Source organism: Mesocricetus auratus, unplaced genomic scaffold (assembly GCF_017639785.1).
Source record: "Mesocricetus auratus isolate SY011 unplaced genomic scaffold, BCM_Maur_2.0 Super-Scaffold_100015, whole genome shotgun sequence".
NCBI classification, from domain to species: Eukaryota; Metazoa; Chordata; class Mammalia; order Rodentia; family Cricetidae; genus Mesocricetus; species Mesocricetus auratus.
Window position 1 is genome coordinate 43,522,725 of NW_024429198.1, and position 22,807 is coordinate 43,545,531.

General features: G+C 45.1%; 1 protein-coding gene across 1 annotated transcript in view; it reads left to right on the plus strand.

Annotated features, from left to right (window-relative positions):
- Positions 1–22,807, plus strand: part of Lama3 (laminin subunit alpha 3) — a 231,863-nt gene that overhangs the window by 23,620 nt on the left and 185,436 nt on the right. The gene's annotated exons all lie outside the window — the stretch shown is intronic.

Consider the following 22,807-nt stretch of genomic DNA (forward strand, 5'->3'; position numbering starts at 1 on the left):
GAAAGTCTACCTCGTCACCAGCCCACTCTCCTGCACTCTATTTTCTGGGAACCGACATCTCTAGGAATGCCACATAAGTGAAATAAGCCATGTGCCTTTTTCTGGCTAACTAATTTCCATTAACTTAAGCTTTCAAGCTTTTGTAGCACGTGTCAACATTTCTTCCCTCTTCCTGGCTGAGTGAATAGAACTCTGTGTGCTTCTCTCCGCCTTTCGTGTGACCCCCATTGATGGGCACTTGGCTTACTTCCAACTTTGGACTATTATAAATAGTGCCATCAAATATATGGCTGTGGTAATTATACTTTTATTGCATTCTTCCTGGAAATTCTGATTCACTGAGCAATGAATACTGTAATTTGAGGCCTTATTTGGCCATCTGGTCTACAGGGAGGCAAGCTTGAGGTCTATCCTCGTGTGTAGGCTACGGAAGTTCCAAGATGGCTGCCCTGGCGTGTATAACATACGGTCAGTCCCCTTGCTCTTGAGCACAGGTAGCTTGTGACTGTCATAGATGTGACTCCCCTGCGTAGTTGGCATCATATGACAAACATGAGGACTTTTTATGAATGCGTTTATGGTTTCATAAGCTAGGTGATTCCAATGGAGAGGTTTTCTCTGTTGAGTGGAACTTCCAATGGGACTACCCCTTCCGAGGGGACCCATTTGACCCATGAGAGTCGCTCCCACTGACCTGAAAGGCAGATGCTGTCAGGTTGTGAACTTACCCTAGAGACAACTGTGGAGCAAGGATCTGAAAGTAGGTTCCAGAAGCTTAGGGTGGCCCCCAGCCAATAGCCGACAGAGCAACATCCAACTGACAGCTTGATTGCACTGTTGATTTTGAGCAGAGAACTTGGCCAAGCCCTGCCTGACTCCTAGCCAGTACTTTGAGATAATAAATGTGTTATTTCACGACATTAAAGTACCTTGGTTATACCCAAGTAGAAAATGAATACAACTTACTCTGCCTTTCAGAGGAGGAACTTCACACTATTCCTTTAACACACACACACACACACACACACACACACACACACACAAATATATATATATATATTATGTTTCTTCTGTGTGCCAGAGACTCCAGTAGGTACCTGGGATATATTACAGATACTAAATGTATACATAGTAAACTCATGTTGTGTGTTTGAAATGGAAAATAGCGATGAGAAAGAAGGGTAGACTAAGGGTGTTGTGAGTATCTGGGGCAGTTGCAGCTGCAGCTTTTCTTCTGGGGCAATTGCAGTTGCAGCTTTTCTTCTGGGGCAGTTGCAGCTGCAGCTTTTCTTCTGGGGCAATTGCACCTGCAGCTTTTCTTCGGCTGTTCAGAACAGAAGTTACTGAGAATGTAAAGCTGAAGGGGAGTCTTGTGAAGCATGTGAAGGACTTTGCCATGCACAGAGATGTCTGCCACCCAGACAAAGGGGACAGCTCCACAAAACCCCTACAACAGAGCTTGTATGAAAAGCAGAAGGAGCAGCATGGATGCCAGAAGGAACGAGGAGGAGGTGGCAGGAAGAGATCTAGGAAGAACAAGCCAAAGGGTGACTCAGAAATTAAACAAGAGTCAGTTGGGGGTTTGAGTCTAGGATGGACACTCTGCTGTGTATCTTAAAGTCATGTCTTTGTGTGTTCTGTAGAGGTGTGTAAGGAGCTGGGTGGGAGATGCTTACCATAACCCATGAGAAAGATGCTGGTAGTAGCCATGGAAGCAAGTGATTGGATACTAGCTAAGTGTAGATGATAAAGCTGCCTTGATTTCATAGTGTAGTGGAGTTAGAAAAAGGGAGGACTCAGGGATGATTCCCTACACTTCCGAGTGCCACTGTTGACAGGAACACCCATGGGAAGGCTGCACGTCTGGTGCTATGGGTCTGGGGGGCTTTCTGGGTGAGAAGTAGAAGTTGAGTATGGATTCGCTTAGTCTTGTCCCATTCTGGTTTCTCCCATGCAGCTTCTTGAGTATGTTGATTTATGGTTTCCATCATCTTTGGATATTTCAACCATTATCCTTCTGGGATTTTGATAACAAATGTTAGCTTTGAAGTGTGTGTGTGTGTGTGTGTGTGTGTGTGTGTTGGTGCTAGTGTTTACCACATGTACAGGTATCTGCAGAGGTTGGACTGCTCCCCCACAGGAGCTGGATGTGGGTGCTGGGAACTAAACTTGAGTCCTCTAGAAGAGCTGCAAGTCTCTTAACCACCGAGCTGCCCCCAAATGTTAACTCTTCTGTTACTGTTTCCAAATTCCCTGATGCTGTGCTCTTTTTATTTTCCAGGTTTTTTTAATCAGATGGCACAGTCTGTATTGTTCTGTCTTCAGGTCCACAGATTATTTTGTATTTTGCCTCTATCACATTCTCAGTCCCACATGGAAAATTTTAACTTTTGCCTCCTGAGTTTTTCAGGGCCATTTTCTGTTTGTTCTTTGTTGTGTGTTTAATTATTAATGGAGGTTTTATATTTGATCATTTATTGGGGCATTTTATGATTTTTGCCTTAAAGAGTTTTTCTCATATTAGTCTATCATATGATTAATTGTCTCATTGTCTTTTAAAGTTGTGATTTTTTTCCTGGTGTGATGAATACTTTCTGCTGGGTTCTAGATTTTTTGAAAATTGTTGGAAGACTACTCTGGGTTATGTTTAAATCTGTTTTCACTGACTATCTTCACTGTGATGTAGGTACTCTAGGCTCTGTTTAAATCTTCTGTCTTCACTGACTGTCTTCACTGTGGTGTAGGTCCTGGTTCTTGGTGTCTTTGTTAGTTGTGTTTTCAGTCATAGATTTCAGAGTTCTTGCAGTACTGTTCCAGTCTGTGTTGTTGACCTGAAACCTATGTCTCCTGCTTGATAGCACTATATTTAGGAGCAGAACGGCTTTCTATTTGTCTATTGGGCATTTGGGAACAGAGGCTGCTTCTACCAAACCATTGCCTGAAATTGCTGGTGAGAAGTTGAGAACATAAAAATGGTACTAAAGTATGAAGTTGGATGAAAGTCAGAAGAGAAGAGAACCAAGGGCTAAGTTCTGCAACTCACCAATATCAAGAAGTCAGAGAAGGGTAGGAATTATTCAAGAAAATTGGCCTTAGTCAACAAATGGTGGAGGAAGTCATGAAGATTGGCCTTGGTCAACAAATAACAGAGGAATCAATCAAGAAGTTTCGCCTTGGTCAACAAATGATGGAGGACATTGAACCTGAGAACGTGCTGTCCTGAAGGACACAGAAGGTGGAAAAAGGAGTAGGTTTGCAAGTCAACACTACGAAACAAGCGCAATCAAAAACACAAGCAAAAGATCTGAATATATCAGTGCTCTGAAAAAGACATACAAATGATCAGCGAGTCTACAAAAACAGGCTTAGCGTCATTAGTCACCAGGAAAATGCAAATCAAAATATAATAAGGGGCAGGAGAGATGGGATGGCGGTTGCCAGCAAGGGCTGCTCCTCTAGAGCAGCTCACAATTACCTGTAACTCCAGCTTAGGGGGTCTAAAGCCCTTTTCCAGCCCCCATGTGCACCCGTGCTCCTCCTCCCACATAATTAAAAATAAGGCAAATCTAAAATCGTAACTATCACTGTAATAAGGTACCACTTTATATTGATTTAGGTGGTTATAATAAAAATGTTGATAGTAACAGACATTGCTGGTAGAAATACAAAATGATGTAGCTGCTTTGGAAACATTTGGTGATTCCTCACAAAGTTAAGCACAAAGTTGCCATGTGACTCGGTGGTCTCACTTGTAAATTGTGCCCAAGAGAAATGAGCACATGTATCCCCAGAAACTTCGCTCATCAGCCGTCACTGTAACACTGTTCATAACAGCTAAAAAGTGGAAGCCACTTGGAAGTCTACCTACTGGTAGGCGAGTAAACCAACCACTTGTATCATTTCCACACAGTGGGTTGCTATTCAACAGTAAGTGTTGTAAGCTCTCTATGAAAGCTACATAAGCAAATCTTGAATGCATCCTGGTATATAAAGGAAGCCAGTTAAGAGGCCATGTGTGCTGTACAATAACAGATAGGCAGATCTAGAGAGAGAGAAGTTAGCTTAGTACCCTCCTGTGGTTAGGGTTTCTCCAGGCAACTGGAGAATGGCTGCTAATAGGTCTAAAATAATTATGTCATTTATGAAGAAAACGCTACTGAGCAACAGACTTGTGTGTGCATAGTAAGCGACATGAGTAAGAGGAATAAGTACAGCTGGTAGTGAGGTTCTGTCAGACGTCAGCACTTCTGCAAAAGCGAACACCGGTGACGCTCCAAGGCACATGCTATTCTTGTTGCTGCTGTGTGCAGAGTGCAGCTCACCTAGGGAATTCTGCTGGAAAGAAATGAATGGAAAGATACCAAGGTTCCTTTGAGTGTCTTTGCATTTGGGGTGGACCTAGTTTTATGACAGAAGGTCTCTCAGCCTCCTTACTCTCTGTTGTCATGAGCGGGGCAGTATCTCCCCATCCATTTGCATGTGGTTTAATTCACAGAGATCATCATAGGTCAATGGCTGTCGAATGTTGATTCAGTTGTGAATTATTTTTCTTTTCCAAGAGCTAACCAGAAGCTTAATTCAAGTTTTATCAGTTATGACCAGGATTTACCTATTTTCACTTTTTTTTTAATGAGAAATATCTTACTATGTAGTTCAGATAGCCTAGAACTTACAATCCTCTTAACTTAGCCTCCCGAATGCTAGAGTCATCACAAACTTTTATCATGTCACTTTTTTTTTTGAGGACTGGGAATTGAACTCAGGACCTGACCTTGCTGTGCAAATGCTCTACCAGTGGGCTGCATGCCTAAACTTTATTATGTCACTTTTTACCTGAGGTTTTCTGTAGTCCATCAAAATGACCCTCACCATACATAACCATACCGGTTGCACTTACAGCTTTTTATAGGCCTTTTTTAAAAGACTCGTTTTTCAAAGAACCTCTTTGATGTGATGACGAACCCCTAATTACAGCACTTAAATTAAGAAAAGGCCAACACAGGAACAAGTTAGCAATTTGCTGGGGTCTGGCATAATCAGTCATGACATGCCTATTCATGAGTACTGTATGTCCAGCCTCCCCTGGTTGGCCAGAGCAGCTCTGGACAGTGGGTGACTGTGTGGTCTACAGTCAGCCTGCCCTGGCCTATACCTTGCATCCTGCTGACTTGCAGTGTGACCCTTTACAACACATGGGCTAGATGTCCTGTGCCTTAGTTCCCGAATTTATAAGCCCAGGCAACTCCAGGACTGTGGAGGTTTAATGAATTAATGGCTTCATTTCCAGACTTCTTTGAGGTACTGGCAATATTCATTTTTTTATTTAACAAAATGAGGTGAATTTCAATGAGCACATTATTAAAAAGAATAGACTCATAACTTTTGTGCCTTTAGAAAACTACATATGGTGTTGTAGAAAAATTACTTTCATTTAAGATCTGGAAAAGTAATACAATTTACACCAGGCCAAACACACTTCCTTTCTCTTTTATGTGGGAGAAGTATGGTGTGTCAGGAACCATGTTCTGTCATGTACAATTCATATTTTATGCCTCACTGATATGATCTATTTTCTTAACCATAAAAATGTCATCAAGAGACTAGATTTCACCATTTAAGTCACATTATTATCTTAGAATTAGGGAAGTGTGAATTTTGATGCATGATTGGGAAATAAAAACAGATCACTGACTTGTCACAACCAAATCACCTTTTCTTAACTTTCTGAGAAGTGAAGTTTGTCTGTGGAGAATTGGAATCAGTCTGACAGCTTATGTTGCCAGGATGGGGCAGACTGCCCTGTCTCCTTCTGAACTGGTTGGTGATTCAGTCTTCCTCCCCACCGTGTGCACGTGGGCTCTTTTTAAAGCAGTATTTCAAATTCTTCTGGCAATTTCTTTCATGTATGCATGAACACACCTTGATTATATCTAAACAAGTCTCTCCTTCCCACTCTCCCTGCTAGTTGGTGACCTTTCACTGTGTGTTTTCTACGTTAGTATCTTCAGGTCGATTGTGAGGGCAGCTTTGCCCTCCCTTAATGCACAGTTCTGTGATCTGCAGAAGCCATGGCATTTCCTTGGGTTTTGCAAATTCACCTCATCGTATGTTATTCATGCGTTTCAGGCTACAAATCAGTGAGAACACTGTATCTTATGGGAAGCATTGCGTCATCTGGCCAGCTATAATCAAGTTGTTTTATGTCTAAATTGAAATGTGGTGTTTGGCTGTTGCAAGCAGAGCCTTGGAAGCTCTGGGACATTTGGGTGGATATGTCTGTGGGAGACCGGAAGGAGTATCGGTATTATATACATGGGCTTCCTGCAAGTGAGTCTTACTATGAACCCCTAGCCCTTAGACTGGGGCTACCTGCAGTAAGGGGGCTTGGATGTTGTGAAGAATTGGGTCTCCGTCAGGATGGTGAGAGTCTAGGAACCACAGACAGCAAGCTGTACCCACTGTCCAGAAATTCACCTCAAGAAGACTTTTAAGGCTTTTCTGTACCTGTTATGTAGAAACTGTGGCGATAAACCAGAACAAAACAAACCCTAGCCCAGCCCTCAGAAGGACTGGTGATTGCTCCAGAAGTTAGCAGTGCTTCAGAAGGCAGTTTTGGCCCTGCTCTGAGAGGTGACCTGGGGAAGGTGGCCTGCTTGTAGCTAGTGGAGCAGGCAACAGTTGAAACAGCCTGCTGGGCCTTAGGAGTTTGAGGCTGCGATGGCAACTGCTTTGCTTCCCTGACTGGCTTTCTTCTGGCCCCTCTTCAAAGCATTATTTGAGTCCTTTCTTCTTACCTCATGGCTCTTGCTGTGGCCCCAAGAGCTTTTTAAGTACCTGGAAAGCCAGACATTTAATGTCCCCAGCAGCATCCTTCATCCCATCATGGATGGATGGGGAAAAGCCCCATTCTCCTGCCTTTCCATGGACCATTTCTCTAGGATGTTCAATATAACTTAAATTTGGGACCTTTTATGGCACATCAGCTATTGACTTTTCTCTGTCCCCCAAGTCCCACTTACTCTCTATTTGTGCTTCTTGAGACCAACCCAATAATAAGCTGTCTCTATCCAAGTCTTTGTCTCATACTTTAGAGAGGACCCAAGCCCAATGAGAATAGAGGTGACCCAAAGCCACCCAAATGTTCACACAAGAGAATGCAACCACAAAATTCTTTAAAAGCCATGAATATGGGCCTGAGCCATGGCTCAGTGGGTAAAGGTGTTTACTCTGCAAGCATGGGAACCTGAGTCTTAATCCTCAGAACTAGCTTTAAAAATAAAATGAAACAAAAGCAAGCCAGTCCGGGCTGTATAAGCCTGTAAGCCAGGAGCTGTGGGTGGAGTCAGGCAGGTCCTGAGACTATATAGACTTCTTAGCCTACTGAAAATGGTGGCTTCTGGTTTGGTGAAGGACCTTGTCTCAAGGTATGAGAGAGATACAGGAAACCACCCGGTGCCAAGCTCTGGCTTCTGCTTGTGCAGAGGATGCCTAAAAAGCTGAGACTAAGAGGAATCCCACCCCATGGCTGGAGAGAGCTAGTGGCAATTGACAGACATTTGGTAAGGGAGGGTCAGTTTCCTTTAAGGGCAAGGCACCTAGCAGGTCAGCTGTGCTCCAAGTAGATGACCCCATGCTCAAGAGTACATGGCAGCAGGAATTATACTTGACGGTTTAAGAAGAAAGAAGAGGGTACAAAGTTGGATGGGTAGTCAAAGGAGAGTTTGGGAGGAGTTGGGAGAGAGTGGGTGAAATGATCAAAATACATTGTATAAAAATTCCAAGACATAATAATGCTTTATAGAAGAACAAAAGAAATAGTGTTATAACTTTTAAAGAAAAGTAGGTCACAGGGGAAATATTGTATCATTCTACATTTCTATTCCTATGAACTTACCATAGGACACAGGGACCAGATAAAACACAGGGCCCAACCAAGGAAGAGTGAATTTAATATGGAGATGCCTTCTAGGATTTTTTTGTTGTTCTTTTCAACTTTTGTGAGACTTTGGTGAATGAATCCAAATCATTCTTTGTCGTCAGCATCAGTTTGGAGTCAGGTGCGGGAGGAAGAAGACTGGGTTAGTTTCTGAGTCAATCTTGGGCAATCAGGAGTCTGCCCAGCTGAACCCCTGCCTGGATGCAATGCCATTCTGAAGGTGACCAGTACCCCGTTTCCACCTCATCAAAACCAAAAGGTGTCCTTAGAAACTGTCCAGACTGTGGCTCCAGGACGCCAGGGGCTGTGTTGTCTCTTGTTCCCACTCTGTGACATTCTTCTCTTACCTAACATCTAGCACAACGTTTAGGCTGCAATAGGTGCCCAATAAAGGCTTTGCTGAGTTTATGTAGAGTGAACAAAGGGTGACCCTGGATCACTTGTCCTTTGTCAGGGAACAGAAACAATAGGAGGAAGCAGATCGCTGGAGGCCAAGTCTCTGGATGGAGCAGGCCTGTGTTATTTAGCTCTGCCATTAGAGCACTGGTTCCACTTACCACACTGGGTCTTTCTGCAACGTATCTTAACTATTTTGTAGCAGTAACAAAATTAGAAATCACAGATTGTACTTGGAACAACTTGCTATTAATAAATATGCTATGAAGTCCATCATTGAAGGGTAGACCTTTCCAGCACAGAGATGAGCAAATACTTCATCCCAGGGCAGGTTTACCTGCGCGTGGGTCAGTGCCTTCCTCCCCCGTTTCTCCATCCCTCTCCCTACCACGCTTGTTAATGCTGTTACTTTTGTGGTCCTGGGGAATGGAATGTAGGACCTCGTACATGTTAGGCAAATGTTCTACCACTTACTGCTTACCACTTAGAACATCCTGGTGCTTTCCTCCCAGGCTGATCTTGGGCTTTTTGTGTAGCTGAGAATGAGTTTGAACTTGTCTGACCCAGCTGCCTCCATCACCCATTTTTGCTTTCCTTTCCTTCTGACTAGCACCACAAATAAAACATATACAACAGAAAAATACACTAAATATGTTTTCTGTCCAAACAGTCAGGGCTGTGAGCAGACGACACATGCCTTGGAAACATGTACAGGGATAAAATCTGGACTAGGAAGGACAACACCAGGGAATGAAGCACTTCCTTCTGGAATTTTCTCTCAGTCTCTACTTAGGGAAGCTCATATGATAAAGTGATCAGTGGAGGCCACTGTGACCCACTTGGTGACTTACCAGAAAGCCCTGGCTCACCCACAGTTAGGGCTCTAGTGTTTGGTCACCTTCCAGGACAAGGCCATTGTAAAGTCAGAGGGTTTTCTGTCCGGGGAAAGGTGAAGCCAGGGTGTGATAGCATACAGAGAAGTCTGCAGGCCAGGGTGTGGCATTGGGAAGGGTGTGGCATGAGTCAGCCCACGTCCTGCAGGCTCTTACAGGGCTGGGCAGTAAATACCTGCTAGCCAGAAAATACCTAGGATCCTGGCGCATGCCCAGAGGAGAAAGCCAAACAGACACTGCATCTTCGTGCAGTTAAAAACAATATGAATCCTATTTCCATACAGTTGAAAAGATACATACAAGCAACTGGAGAACTGGCTAGGAAGGAAATGTAGATTTCTTTTTTTAATTTTGCAAATAAAATTACTTTATTCTAATTAACTCACAAACAAAAACATCACACAGCAGGCTTTAAGAAGCCACTTAAACATTTGCCCAATTCCAGATCTCAGGATTTCATGGTTAGAATGGCCATGCTGAGGCCGTGAAGCTTTGGCCAATAGGTTTTACATGTTCACTATTAATTGCATTTTTATTCACTTTTCTGCCATAGCCAAATTGGGGGATGAAGATGGAGTTGAAACCAGCAAAATAAATAGTTCTATGTCCTGTTTCATGACTCATATGACCTTTTGCCTACATTCCATCCTTTTTCTGCAGGGTGGCCTTGCCTCTCTCTTACAAGAAGTTACTGCCTCCTCCTCCCCACTCCTCCCTCCCCCTCCCACCCCTCCCTCCCCTCCCCTCGCCTCACCCTTTTCTTTCCTTCCTTCTCCTTACCACCTCTCCTCTTTAAAAATATTTTAATTATATTTTTACTTGGCATGTGTGTGTGCCTGTGTGTGTGTGTGCATGTGTGCACGTGCACATGTGTGTCAGTTAAAACAACCTGTGGGCATCAGTTCTTCCTCTGCCACATGGATCCGGGGGATGAGATTCGGGTCATTAGGACTGGAGGCAAGGCACTGTTACCCATTGAGTCATCTTGATGGCTTGCCCCTCCTCCTTTTGAGACAGGGTCATATCTAGGCTGGCCTAGAACCCACAGTGTACCTCAGGCTGGCCTTGAACTTCAGTCCTCTTTGCCTCAGCCTCCCCAGTGCTGGGATTAGAGAGGGAAACTTACCACATGTTGGGAGGCAGCAAGGCTACTGCGCTCACCTTTGGTTGTGGGAGGGGTCAGGCCTGGAAGGAGATGAAGGCATGAGGCTGCCACTGGCCGGGACCCGGGTGTCTAGGGGGCCGGTGATGTCCTGGTCAGTAGGGAGGACTCGCTCATGTGTACACTGCATTGTAAGGCACTAGACAACATGGAATTCTGCCACCATTCCTTAGGGGAAATGTCACTGACATCTGTCCTCCCTCTCCTGGCTTTCCACCAGGCTTCATCTTAGAACAGTGGTTCTCAATCTTCCAACGCTGGGACCCTCGAATACAGTTCCTCAGGTTGTAGTGACCCCAACCAGAAAACTGTTTTCATTGATGCTTCAGAACTAATTTTGCTGCTGTTATGAATTGTAATGTAAAGACCATCTGTGTTTTCTGATGTTTTTAGGTGACCCTAGTGAAAAGGTCATTTGACCTACAAAAGGAACACGACCCCCAGGTTGAGAACCACGGGCTTAGAAGCTTATCTCTTCCACAGAGTGAAATGTCTATAAACTCAGTCATCCCATGTTCTGGGGGTTCAGTGCTGATGGACCATCTTCTCAGAGATTTATACTTTAGGAAACTTACTATGTTTAGAATGGAATGGATACTTTTGGGGATTTCACCAGCAGAAATTAATGAGATAAATGCTGAAGTGTTTGATCGAGAATATTTATCCAAACTTTATGATTGTAGAAAATGGAGAACAAGTTTGGTGTGTATGTAATAGTAATAAGGGACCATTCACATACAGACATTTAAATGATGCCATGGGGTTGGAGCCAAGCTTCAAGCGTATCCATGTGGTGTGTGAAGAAAAGCTCTCTCTCTCTCTCTCTCTCTCTCTCTATATATATATATATATATGTGCATATATAAATATGAAAAGACATATAACCTTTTGTTATATATGTGTATGCATAAATATATGTATATACATACATATTTAAGATATGTATTTAGTATGATAAGATGCCATATTGTAGTAAAAAAGCAGAAAAAAATCCCTGAGATGCTAGGTGCTTCTCTGGCTCGAGTTCTTATCTGTGACTTTGACTTTTTCCATGACTCTCGCTTCGATCATAGGCTTGTGGACCAGGCTTCTCCTTTTGAGCCACCAGCAGCTCCCAAATCATGACACAAAGACTTATTAGTTATGAATGTGTGGCCTAGCTTAGGCTCATTTCTGACTTATTAGTTATGAATGTGTGGCCTAGCTTAGGCTCATTTCTGACTTATTAGTTATGAATGTGTGGCCTAGCTTAGGCTCATTTCTGGGTGGCTCTTTTAACTTAAATTAACTTGTTCTGCTTATCAACCTTTTGCCTTGGGGCTTTTTACCCTTCTTTCTTCTTTATGTCTTACTTCCACTGCTTCTGTCTGGCTGTCTAGCTGCCTGGCTTCTGGCCCGGGGCATGTCCACTCTTTCTCCTCGTTCTCTTCTTTCTTGTTCTGTTCTCATTCGGAGATTTCTCCTCCTACTTGTTCTCTCTGCCTGCCAGCTCCAACTATCATTCTTCTGTCTAGCTATTGGCCATCAGCTTTTTACTAGGCCAATCAGGTGCCTTAGGCAGGCAAGGTGAAACAAATGTAACACATCTTTACATAGTTAAACAAATGCAGAATAAACAAATGTAACACATCTTTGTTCAGTTAAAATAATATTCCACAACAGGCTTGGCTTGGTCAGGGTCTTCATCTGAAGTTTGGGGATGAATCTAGTACTAACTCACAGGGTTGTGAGGAGATCATGAGTTAACATGGGGAGAACTCACTCCGACCTCCACAGCATCCACACATCCTTCCAGGTGCAGCTGTGGTTTGGGGTTAAGGAAACAATAAGTTAAGTTTGTTTCCTTTTGGGAAAAGGGAAGAGTCCAGGGTCTGGGGATGTAGCTTAGTGAGTAAAGCACTTGTCTTATAAGTATGCAGAGCCGTGCCCAGATCCCCAGAACCCACAGGCAAGGCGGCTGTGCACGTCTGCAATGCCAGTGCTAAGAAACAGGAGGCAGAGACACGAGGTTCTCTAGAAACTTGCAGGCCAGTCAGCCTGGTCTATTGGGCAAGGTCCTAGACCAGTAGAAATGCTCTCCCAAGCAAAAGGTGGAAGGCACCTGGGGACTGACGCCCAAGGACATCCTTTGACCTCCACGTGCTCCACAAACATCACACCCTTGGTGCATTCATTCATGTGAGTGCCCATACCTTCATACACACACACACACACACACACACACACACACACACACACACACACACCATAACCACATTATACACACATCACACACACCACATATCATACACATACACCACACACACCACACATCATACATACACACCATATACCACATTATACACACATCACACATACACACCACACACACACACACACACCACACATCACACACATACCACACACACACACACACACACACACACACACACACACACAATGAAAAGGGACAAAGGAGCCATGGTTCCTGGGATGTCACCTTGGAGTGTCCTAGTGTCCCTTCCATAACCTCCTGTGACCTGATTTTTTCATCTCAGAGTGAGCTTGGCCTTCTGAGATCTCTGAATGCCAACAGAATCAAAACATTCAGTAAATGGAAACTGAGTTTTTAAAAGAACATTTTTGTCCCTTAGCAAATCTGGAAAATTAGCTTCTATCTTTTCCCCTGTGAAACTTTCAAGATTTCAAATACATTTGGACTTTTTCATGGCCATTTTCTTATTACTATTTACAGCAAGTGCATGTAAGGAAAGGACAAAGTTCAGGAGCGCTTAGGATAGTTCTAGCAAAAGCTTGAGCCAAGTCTGAGGTGTCAGGGGAATGGTTGGGGCCTGGCATCTCCTCTGCCAGCTGTGTTCTGAGGTGTCGGGGGAATGGCTGGGGCCTGGCATCTCCTCTGCCAGCTGTGTTCTCCTGTCCCTGCTCCCATCACACAGACAGCCTTTGTTCCTGACCTCCGGTGACCCTGGCGCCCTCCTCTGTTCTCTCCTTCATGGTGCCTCTTCGATCCCTATTCCTATCTCTGTCTCTGTCTCTGTCTCTGTCTCTGTCTCTGTCTCTGTCTCTCTCTCTCTCTCTCTCTCTCTCTCTCTCTCTCTCTCTCTCTCTCTCTCTCTCTCTCTCTCTGTCCTCTCCTCACTTCCCACTCTACTACAGCATTTTCCTCTTCCAGGGAAGACAAACCAGGCCCCAAACTCCGCCCCCTTGGTGTGAGCAGCTGTTTATTTTCTGGGCTCCTTGACCTCCAGGGTGCTGTCTGGTCCACCTCTCTCTGACTGAAGAGTGAGCCCCAAGCTGCCACTAGTGCAAACGCTCCACCCTTTAGAAACTCCAGATGGGGAGTTCCACTCTGTGCCGTGCGCGCGTGCGTGGTAAGCACCCTTAGTGAGATGGCACGGCTGCCTCTGCCGGGTTGGCCTGCAGCATCAGGGCACAGCCTGCTGGACTTCACGCCTCTCACACACTCCTCCTTGCTGAGCAGGTTCTCACCCCCACCCCATCACCTGCTGCCACCATGTTTTTCTCAGGATCTCCCAGAGAGATGGGTAGAGAAGACTAGTGGAGCCAGAGCCAGGAGAGTCTCTGCTCCTTCCCTTCTCCCCTTCCGGGATCCATCTCAATGGTCAGACCCGGGGACATGGACAGCTGAACTCCAGACTGTGGCTCTTGCAAAGGGCGTGAGATGGGTGAGAGTAGCTGGGGCAATGAGAAAAGGAGCAAGGGAAGCTCAGCTCGAAGCCTGGCTGAGGTGATGCAAAGCACCCCAGGGCAGAGGGTGGCCTTGCTGCTATAGAGGAGGAATGGGCAGGGAGGTGGGGAAGACAGGTGTTTTGTGAACTCCTATGTTACAGAGGAAGGCATGAGCCACATTGCCAGGCCCGACTGTGTCTCAGCTCAGGGTCTGGGCAGAACTGGGCTTAAAGGTGTCTAACGGTTCAGTATTGGTGGGAGAAGGGCTCCAGCATCCCCATGGGTACCTAAATCCACGGACGCTCAAGCCCCTTCTGAGAGTGGGGTGCTGCTTGTGCATGACCTACGAGTGGCCTCCCCGGGACTGTCTGTAATCCCCGGTGCAGTGTAAACGTATAAACCGTTGTGGTCCTGCACTGCTTGCACATGCTCAGTGAAGAGACAGCATCCCCCCACATCTGATAGATTTAATGATGGCTGGCTGAGTCTGCAGACGTGGTACTGTGGACCCAGACAGCCAAGCACATTTGGAATAGGTTGGTCTGGCATCTTGCCTGAGCTGCCCAGCTTATTCCTATTAGTTGGTCACTGTGGCAACAGCGTAAGACCAGGTTTAAACTCGTTACTCTCCAAGTTAGCAAGGTTCTGTTGTCCTTCCTTACAGGGACAACAGCAGGCTCCTCTGCATAAGCCTCTGGGGATCGGCCCCTGGTGGGCCCACACAAAGCATTGAGGACAAGGCACACTGGGCCACTCCTCCCTCTGCTGGCCATGGATGGCACCTTCTCAGTGTATCTCACGGTCCTGACCCCAGCTTTGTCCTGGCAACAACGTCAGGACCTTCTGGCCAGGACCTTCTGAAGTCCAGAGTTCTTGTCCATCATGGAAGGCCTCCCTGTCCCACTGCCTTCTAAACGGTCGTTTTTATCAAACATGCTTCAGTTACTTATCTCTAGTCGGTCCCCTGTCTCCTGCTGTGACACTGTAGCAGCCAGCCCCATAACTTGCAGGGGATGCTTTCCTACTAGACAGAAGTTCCCCAGGTCCCCACTGGACATCTCTGGAAGAACGCAAGGAAATTGTTGCGTGACCAAGCAGGGCTTAAGAATCCATTCGGGTGTGTATGAAAGTGTGCGTTTCGTCCCTACTAACTATTTTTCTCTCGCTTCTCTCCTCCTCTCTTTCTTTCTCCTTTACTTTTGGCAGTTCATATGGTTTTCTTTCCACCCTCACATGCTGCCCTAGACCCTTCCTCACTCTGTTATCCCCCTTTAACAAAATGGGGATACTGATGAAATTCTAAAGCATATTTACTGTTTTCGCTTAGTAATGTCTTTGTATATAAATACTTCCTGTGCAGCACGAAGCGTTTATGCCACCCCACAAAGCACGGTGCAGTCCCAAGGCAGACACTTGAGCTCTGTGTGCTGTCTGGAGCTTGTTTTTCTGCTTGCTTCTGTCCAAGTGGATTGTCACAGAGAAGCCAACCTTGAATGGAATGGCTTAAGGAATGGATCAGGTCGTAAGTTTCCCTTTACAGTCTGCAAGGGATAAAGGGAGTTACGTTTATTTGGTTTCTCTTTTTCTTTTGTAAAATGTAGTTTGTTTAGCAGTGGTTCTCAGCCCCTTGCTATATCAGATATTTACATTCCAGTTCATAACGGTAGCAAAACTACCGTTATGAAATGGCAATGAAAGTAATTTTATGGTCACAGCCATTAGGAAGATTAGAACCACTGATGAGTGTGTGTTCATATGTGTATGTCCATGTGGGTATACATGTACCACAGTGCATGTGTGGAGGTCAGAGGAGACCTCACGTGAGTCGGTTATATTTCTATACCGAATAGGTTCCAGGGATCACACTCAAGTTTCCAGGCTTGGTGATCGACGTCCTTACCCACTGAGCCACACACCAGCACAGCTGTCTTTTCTGAGCTGATTTCATTTTTCCCCTTAGAGAAAAAATATCCTTTGATGCTGAGACCTTGTTAGCTTTTTACTGTCTGCAAGGTATTTTCTTTTGTTCTAAAATGATTCCAGCAGCAGCAGGATATCTGTGTGCCGAGATCCAGGAGAAGGTTTGTGTCTATATAGAATCCACACCTGTCCATAGTGAGCACATCTGTTCACAGCCACATGGACCCCCACCACAGGCTCTCTCAGGACTCTACCAACAGCGGCCATAACTCCCGTCCCTAACGCTGGCCTCATCAGAAATAAAAGGAACCTTTCCCCATCTGCCCGGGTCCTTTGCTTCTGATGGATTCGTAGGGAAGAGGGACACATTCTCAGCAGGTCCTTTTGAAAGTGGCAACACTGAGTACTGTTCCTGTATAGATGCTCACTGAAGCAGAGAGAGCCGAAGTGGGCCTCACAGCCTAACCTCTTCAGAGGTCACAGAGTCTGGTTCCTGATCCAACAGTCTCAGCTCTTACAACACACTGACCATACGACATGGAATGTTGTCCAATGCATCACTTTGTATGTACGTAAACGCGCTATCACATCCAGTTTGATGTTGTGTGAGGACATGACTCACATTGTTGAAACTCCATCCATGTTGGTCCATTGGCTCTCCTTCCTTGTTCTAATGGTTCCAGGGTTGGCATTTGTATGGTCATTAATGAAACTGAATTTCTACGTTCCCATGTTCTACTATCTTATATAATACTGCCATGGTGTAAGATGTGGTCGGGCATAAATGTCGCATGCCGAAAGTCATACAAATGTTTAGAATTAGTATTGCATTTTTCTGAGAAAATGTTCACTAAATAAGAATTATCCCCTAAGCATCAAGAACATGGGAGCCTCTGTTGCAGCTGTGGAAGCTCTTATAGACCATGTTTGCCAGACAAATGGAATAAACCAACACCGAGTTTCAAGAGAGAATCCTTTCTTGCCTATGTAGTATTTGGGGTGCAGGGAACAAAGATAGTGCCCAGAATTGTGAAGATGCTTAGGAGATGAAGACAGAAAGAAGAGAGGATAGGCAGGGATCTGGGTTTGCTCAAGGAGAGTGAGTGGAACAGGCCCTAGTGTGGAGGTCTGGAGTGACAGAACTTTGGGGTTCGACCCACAATAGCCGGTCTCTCTTTTGCAGAATCCTTAGTTGCTCACTGATGCTTGCCCTTCTTCAGATGCAGACCTCATCCCGTGGGTGGTGAGGCTGGATTGGGTTTGCTCTCTGCTACTTGCTGGCACGGACTGACGATGTTTCTCCCCATTAAGTCCCCTTCTCAGACACTGCGCAGGGAGATTAAAAGCTGCTCCCACACCCACCAGGAAGCCTGGAGCCAATTCTCCTCTGGCTCCTGGCTCTAGCTCTCCATTATCCCACATCCTATGTGGTGGGTCTGTCTGACCACCATGCCCAACTCCTTGGCTCCTTTCTACTTTGTATCCCCTCTCTGGTACACCCTCATGCCTAAATATAACATCTCACAGGTGGATTCCAGGCCACTGAATCACCTGGTGACCAAGGCTCAGCTGGGCATAGACCCACTCTGATACCCATCGGTATGGAGGGTATGGAGTTCATGCCACGACATCTTCCTGCCTCCCGTTTTGCCATGACCATTTCTGCCACAGAACTTCACTGTAGCCTTTCCACACATTGTCCTGACATGAAGAATGCCTGCAGGGTCTTCACAAGATCCAGGACAGCCAGGACGGAACATCTGAGACACAGACAATTTCTGGTGTCCCGTAGTCCCAGGCATGCCCTCCTTACAGCGGAAGTGACTTGTTTTATGCCAAATAAGCACACTCTTTAAGTTCTAGATGCCTATCAGAACTTGTCCTCATCTGAATAAAATGCAGGCTGTGCTCTGATGTAAGGCTCTAGGTGCCGAGTGCTCCTGTGCAGGATAACCTGGAATTCACTCTGCATTCTCAAGGCAAACCTTTACTCAATTGCTTTTGTGAAGTTGTTTTGTTTTGCTTTGCTTGTATTTGCCTAGAGTATTGAAGCATGAGATGTAGACATATGATCAGCGAGTAATGGCAGAGCCGGGACCCGAAGGTTGAGTAGGAGTGTTAGCAGGCACCTTAGAGGTTGTGGTTAGGCTCCAGTTGGGGTCATTTTGAGTTGTGGGGAAGGGAGGTTCCTCTGAGTGAGATATCAAGTAGACAGCTGAATATATGTATATCTGTAAAGCCTGTGTGAGAAGTTGGCTGGAAGGAGACAATGTTGTCAGTGGTATACAATGGAAGTGGAGTGAAGGATGGGAGAAAGGGTCTTGGAGAGTTGGAGGAGAGAAGGGGATGGGCTAGTTAATGGCCATTTGGAGCTACATGGTTGGGATAGGAGAGATATGGAAAAGTGGGAAGGAAGGGGTGTGGCTGGAAGGAGATAGTTTTTCTCTTCTTTTAAATAACAGACATATGTAAAAGCTGATGGTATGGCTCCATAGAAGGTCAGGAGAGTAAGATTTGGAGCACAGGGCCTGGGATGAGCTTTTGATAGGCAGTTCCTCCCTCCCCTGCTCCAGAGGGAAGCAGTTGGGTGTGCAGATGCTACTGTAATCAGGTTTGTGTAAGGAAATGTGGGTGTGTGAGTGTGTGTGTGAGTGAGCATGCGTGCGTATGCATACATATTTTTGTGTGTGCATAGTCATGATGTTACAGGTAACAGAGAAAAGGTAGCCTTCAACAATGGAAGAAGAAGAGATGGGATGTCAGGTGGGGGTTGGGAAGCAAAGAGAATCAGGATCAGGACTTAGGAAACTGCACAGTCAGAACCATGACAGCAGAAAGCCTGGAGTCCATCTTCAAGGTCATTGTTGAGGCTGCCACTTGTCTTGATCATTCGATTAGCCCTAGGTCTAGACTGGGCTCAGTAGGTCCCTGCTGGGAGCCGCCATTGTCTCCAGAAGCCAGGCAGTGCTTCTGGAAAGAATCTTTTAGTGTCTTTGATCTTTTGTGTTTCTTGCTCTAGATGCAAAGTCTTGGAAGGAGACATCAGCGCACAGAGCCCAAGATGGGCCCAAATACCTTCCGGTAGAGGACATAGGAAAGCTGGCACCCGAAGCATTTAATGTAGGAGTCACATTCTATTCACAGAAACATTGAGGTGGCAGGAAGGACATACAGATTCCCAGGAGTCAAACGGAGGATAGACAAATGCCTGAAATATGGCCTGCTTCTAGCCAGACTGGGCAGTTGCTGAAGGCCCCTGTGTGACACCCACATACTCAGAGGACAGACTGTTAACCCCAAAACTTGGCTGCAATCTTTCCCAGAGATCAGGCGAATGCTGCTGTGCAAGTTGTCGTTGTGACCAGCAATGGGACATCTTGTGGCATATACTTCGGTAGTCATAGCACTTGGGAGGCAGAGGCAAGAGGGTTAGTATCTCAAGGCCAGCCTGGACTACATGAGACCCTAACCCCTCCCCCATAAATGAATCAATTAAATGAGTCCCCACACTCCAGAGGCTTTAGAATTCAGGAAGTAAAGACAGTGAGGACATTCTAAGTATATTTGATCTGAAGCGGGGCTGGTTTGAAGTCACACTTCATGTGACAGCTGATTCTCAAAGTAAACATGCTGATAAAACTGAAACTGCTGAGCAAACGTGGCCATCATTGTGCCTTCTAGAAATACATGCCTGTAGTCAAAAACTGAAGTATGTCTGCTTAATCTAAGCACATGGTTCATGTAATTTTACCTTACTAGTGTGTTATCCCTACAGTGGATATTTCATTTTGGAAAGCCTCATAGATATCCTGGCTATGAATGTCTTTCTGCCTGAACACTTTTTGTCTCGGTTATATTAATAACCCTTGAAGATGCCTTTGTACGTAGTTCAAGCTGTTTTAGAATTCAGTGTGGAGCCCATCCTGGACTCAAACTTGCAGCGGCTCCTCACCGACTACACAAATGTGGGGATTATAGACTTGGCAGCCTGCTAATGAATATTTAATAGACACTTTCAAGGGTCACATTAGTGTCTTAGTCAGCTTGGGCTGCCAGGGTGTCTGAAAAATGTTCTTCACTGTTGGGCTCTGACTGTCAACATCTTTAGATTGTGCAGCACGCTCTCTCTTCCTGCTTCAAAGATGCCCACTCCAACCTGTGTTAAAAACTGAAGTATTCGAGCTGTCTCCAGACCCCTTGTCTCCTTCACATATTGAGGGGCTCTGATGCAGGCACATCTATTTACCGGGACCACATCACTCAGTAATTGACTCCTTAATTCTTATAAGACCGGAAAAGCTGTACCTAGAGCTGGAAAATGGAGAAGCAGGGAGATGTTGATCAAAGAATATGTTGTCTCAGTTGGACAGGAAGAATAAATGGTTAGTATGTTGGGTGATATGAGTTAGCTTAATTCAATAGTTCCACATTGTAAGCAGTGTGTGTGAGTGTGCGTGTGTGTGTGTGAGTGTGTGAGTGTGTGTGTGTGTGTGTTAGAGTTCTAGTGAGAAGTCCTGTCTTAACCCCAGCACTACAAAAATACTTCTGCTAGTACCGCAGTTACTGTTGCTGCAGGTCCTACTGAGTTCACATTGTGCATACATTTACTATGGCATCGTTTTATTCCTCTACTAATTAAATGTGTTGTTGTCCAATAAAGAATAAAATTAGCCTACCAATTAGAGGAGGATTTGGGGAATTTACTGGCAGTAATTAAAGTCCAGTTGGTTCTCTTTGTCTTGGGTAAACATGACTATGAAATTTCCCCTTGTCATGTTTTATCAGGTACATTCTCTGGCTGCTCAGTTAAGCCAGTGAGTCAAATTTTGTAGTGATTTGCTTGTAAATTGGCAAACCAGAAGACATGCATGAAAAATAGGGATTTCTAAGGGGAGTCAGGCTCCAGACACAAACCCTGCCTGACAGCCGAGAGTAGCTAGAGGGTAGGTTAAAACACAAGACTCACTGTAGGATGGCACTCAGAGATTCTGCGTGTATTAGCTATGTTTGTTGTTGCAATGAAGTACCATGACCAAAAGCAACTTAAGGAACAGTTTATTTTGGGTTATGGTTTCAGCAGGAGTCCAGGCCAAGGAGGAATCTGAGAGATCACATCTCTAATCACATACAGAAAGCCAAAAGCACCCTGAAAGTTCAGCAACACTATAAACTCTCAGAGCTTACCTTCAGGGATGTACTTTCTTTAGTAAGGCTACCCCTGATAAAGGTTCTACAATCCTGACAAACAGCGCCATCAATAGGAAACCAAGTGTTTTAACACATAAGCCCATGAGGGACATTTCTCATTCAAGTCACTGAACTGGGTTTTATAGGGCTTCAATCAATTCCTAATCACTACTGTTTGCAAGTGTTAGTTGGGGCTAAAATGCTCTCCAATAGTGCTCAAGTTTTACACTGTAAGCCCATTAGGGCATAATGACTGAATTCATAAGGATGGGAAATCATGTTCTACACCACCAGTTACCCCCATGTGTTAAAGTTTTATCAGTATAAAATATTTTCTTCTTTTCGTATGTATATGCATGTGTGTGTGTGTGTGTGTGTGTGTGTGTGTGTGTGTGTCTCAGTAAGGTTGATATGGCAATGTTGGATATCTCTCACTAATGTTTGTTCTCTACTTCATCTTTTGAGGCAGGGTCTCTCCATAGGCCCTGAGCTCACTGACGGATTAGTCTGACCAGCCAGAGAGCCCTAGGGATCCTCCTTTTTCCTCCCTGCCTTCAGGTCTGTGATTAATGATCTTCACAGCCATGCCTGGCTCCTTCATGGGCACTGAAGATATGAAATTAGCTCTCACTGAACCCTGAGCTCACTGACTGGCTGGACCGACTGACCAGAGAGCTCTGGGATCCTTCGGTCTGTCCTCCCACCCCCATCCAGCTCTAGGTCTCTGATGTTCACAAATAGGCACAGCTTCCACGTGGGCGCTGGGAATCTGAATTTAGGTTCTCATACTTGAGCTACCTCGGCTCTCCAGTATAAAAGTTAGATGTAAGGCTTCCATTTTCTTCTTGTGTATTGTTTTCCTCCAAGTGACTGGTGAGCCAGGTCTTTCTAGTTGTTTTACTGAGGCAGGGTTTGTCTCTAGAGCTGGTTTGGAACTCCCCATAGATGAGGCTGGTCTCCAGCCTTCATTGCTCCTCCAGCTTTTGCCTGCAGAGTGATGTATTTGCAGACATGTGCCACTGTGTCTAGTGACCCATGTCTTTAGCTTTATTTTTGGAGTGTGGTGGTAGTGGGAATTGAACTCAGAGTCTCAAGCATGACCAGCAAGCACTCAGTGATGCTGCTGCACCCCCAGCCTAAGCCCTCTGGTTTTCTTTTCTACCGGAACAGAATTTTTCTTTAATCAGAACTGAAGGACATTACGGCTCTATGCCCCAGTGTTTAGACTCAGTTTTGGCTTGAGGTTTTATTTCTTAGGCTTTTTCCCCCAAATTCCAAACTGACACATGCAAATACTCACATTTAGATACATGTAAGTATATATTCATACATATATGTGAACACACTATGTCATGTTCAAGTTGGGATGCACATATCCATCTCCTCAAATGTTATTTCTTTATGGAAATCATTCAAATTCTGTTCTCTTTATCTATAATCACTGTAATGTGGAATAGACCACTAGACTTATTTATTCTAACTAAAAGTTAATTCCTTTGCATCATTTTCCAAACGTGGATGTTACGGAATCTTAACTTTTCTCTCCTAGTTTCTACCCTAATCTTTGACTTCCTGCTGCTTCAAGTCCTTATTACTTAGAATGAGTGTCGGGCCCTTGGTGTG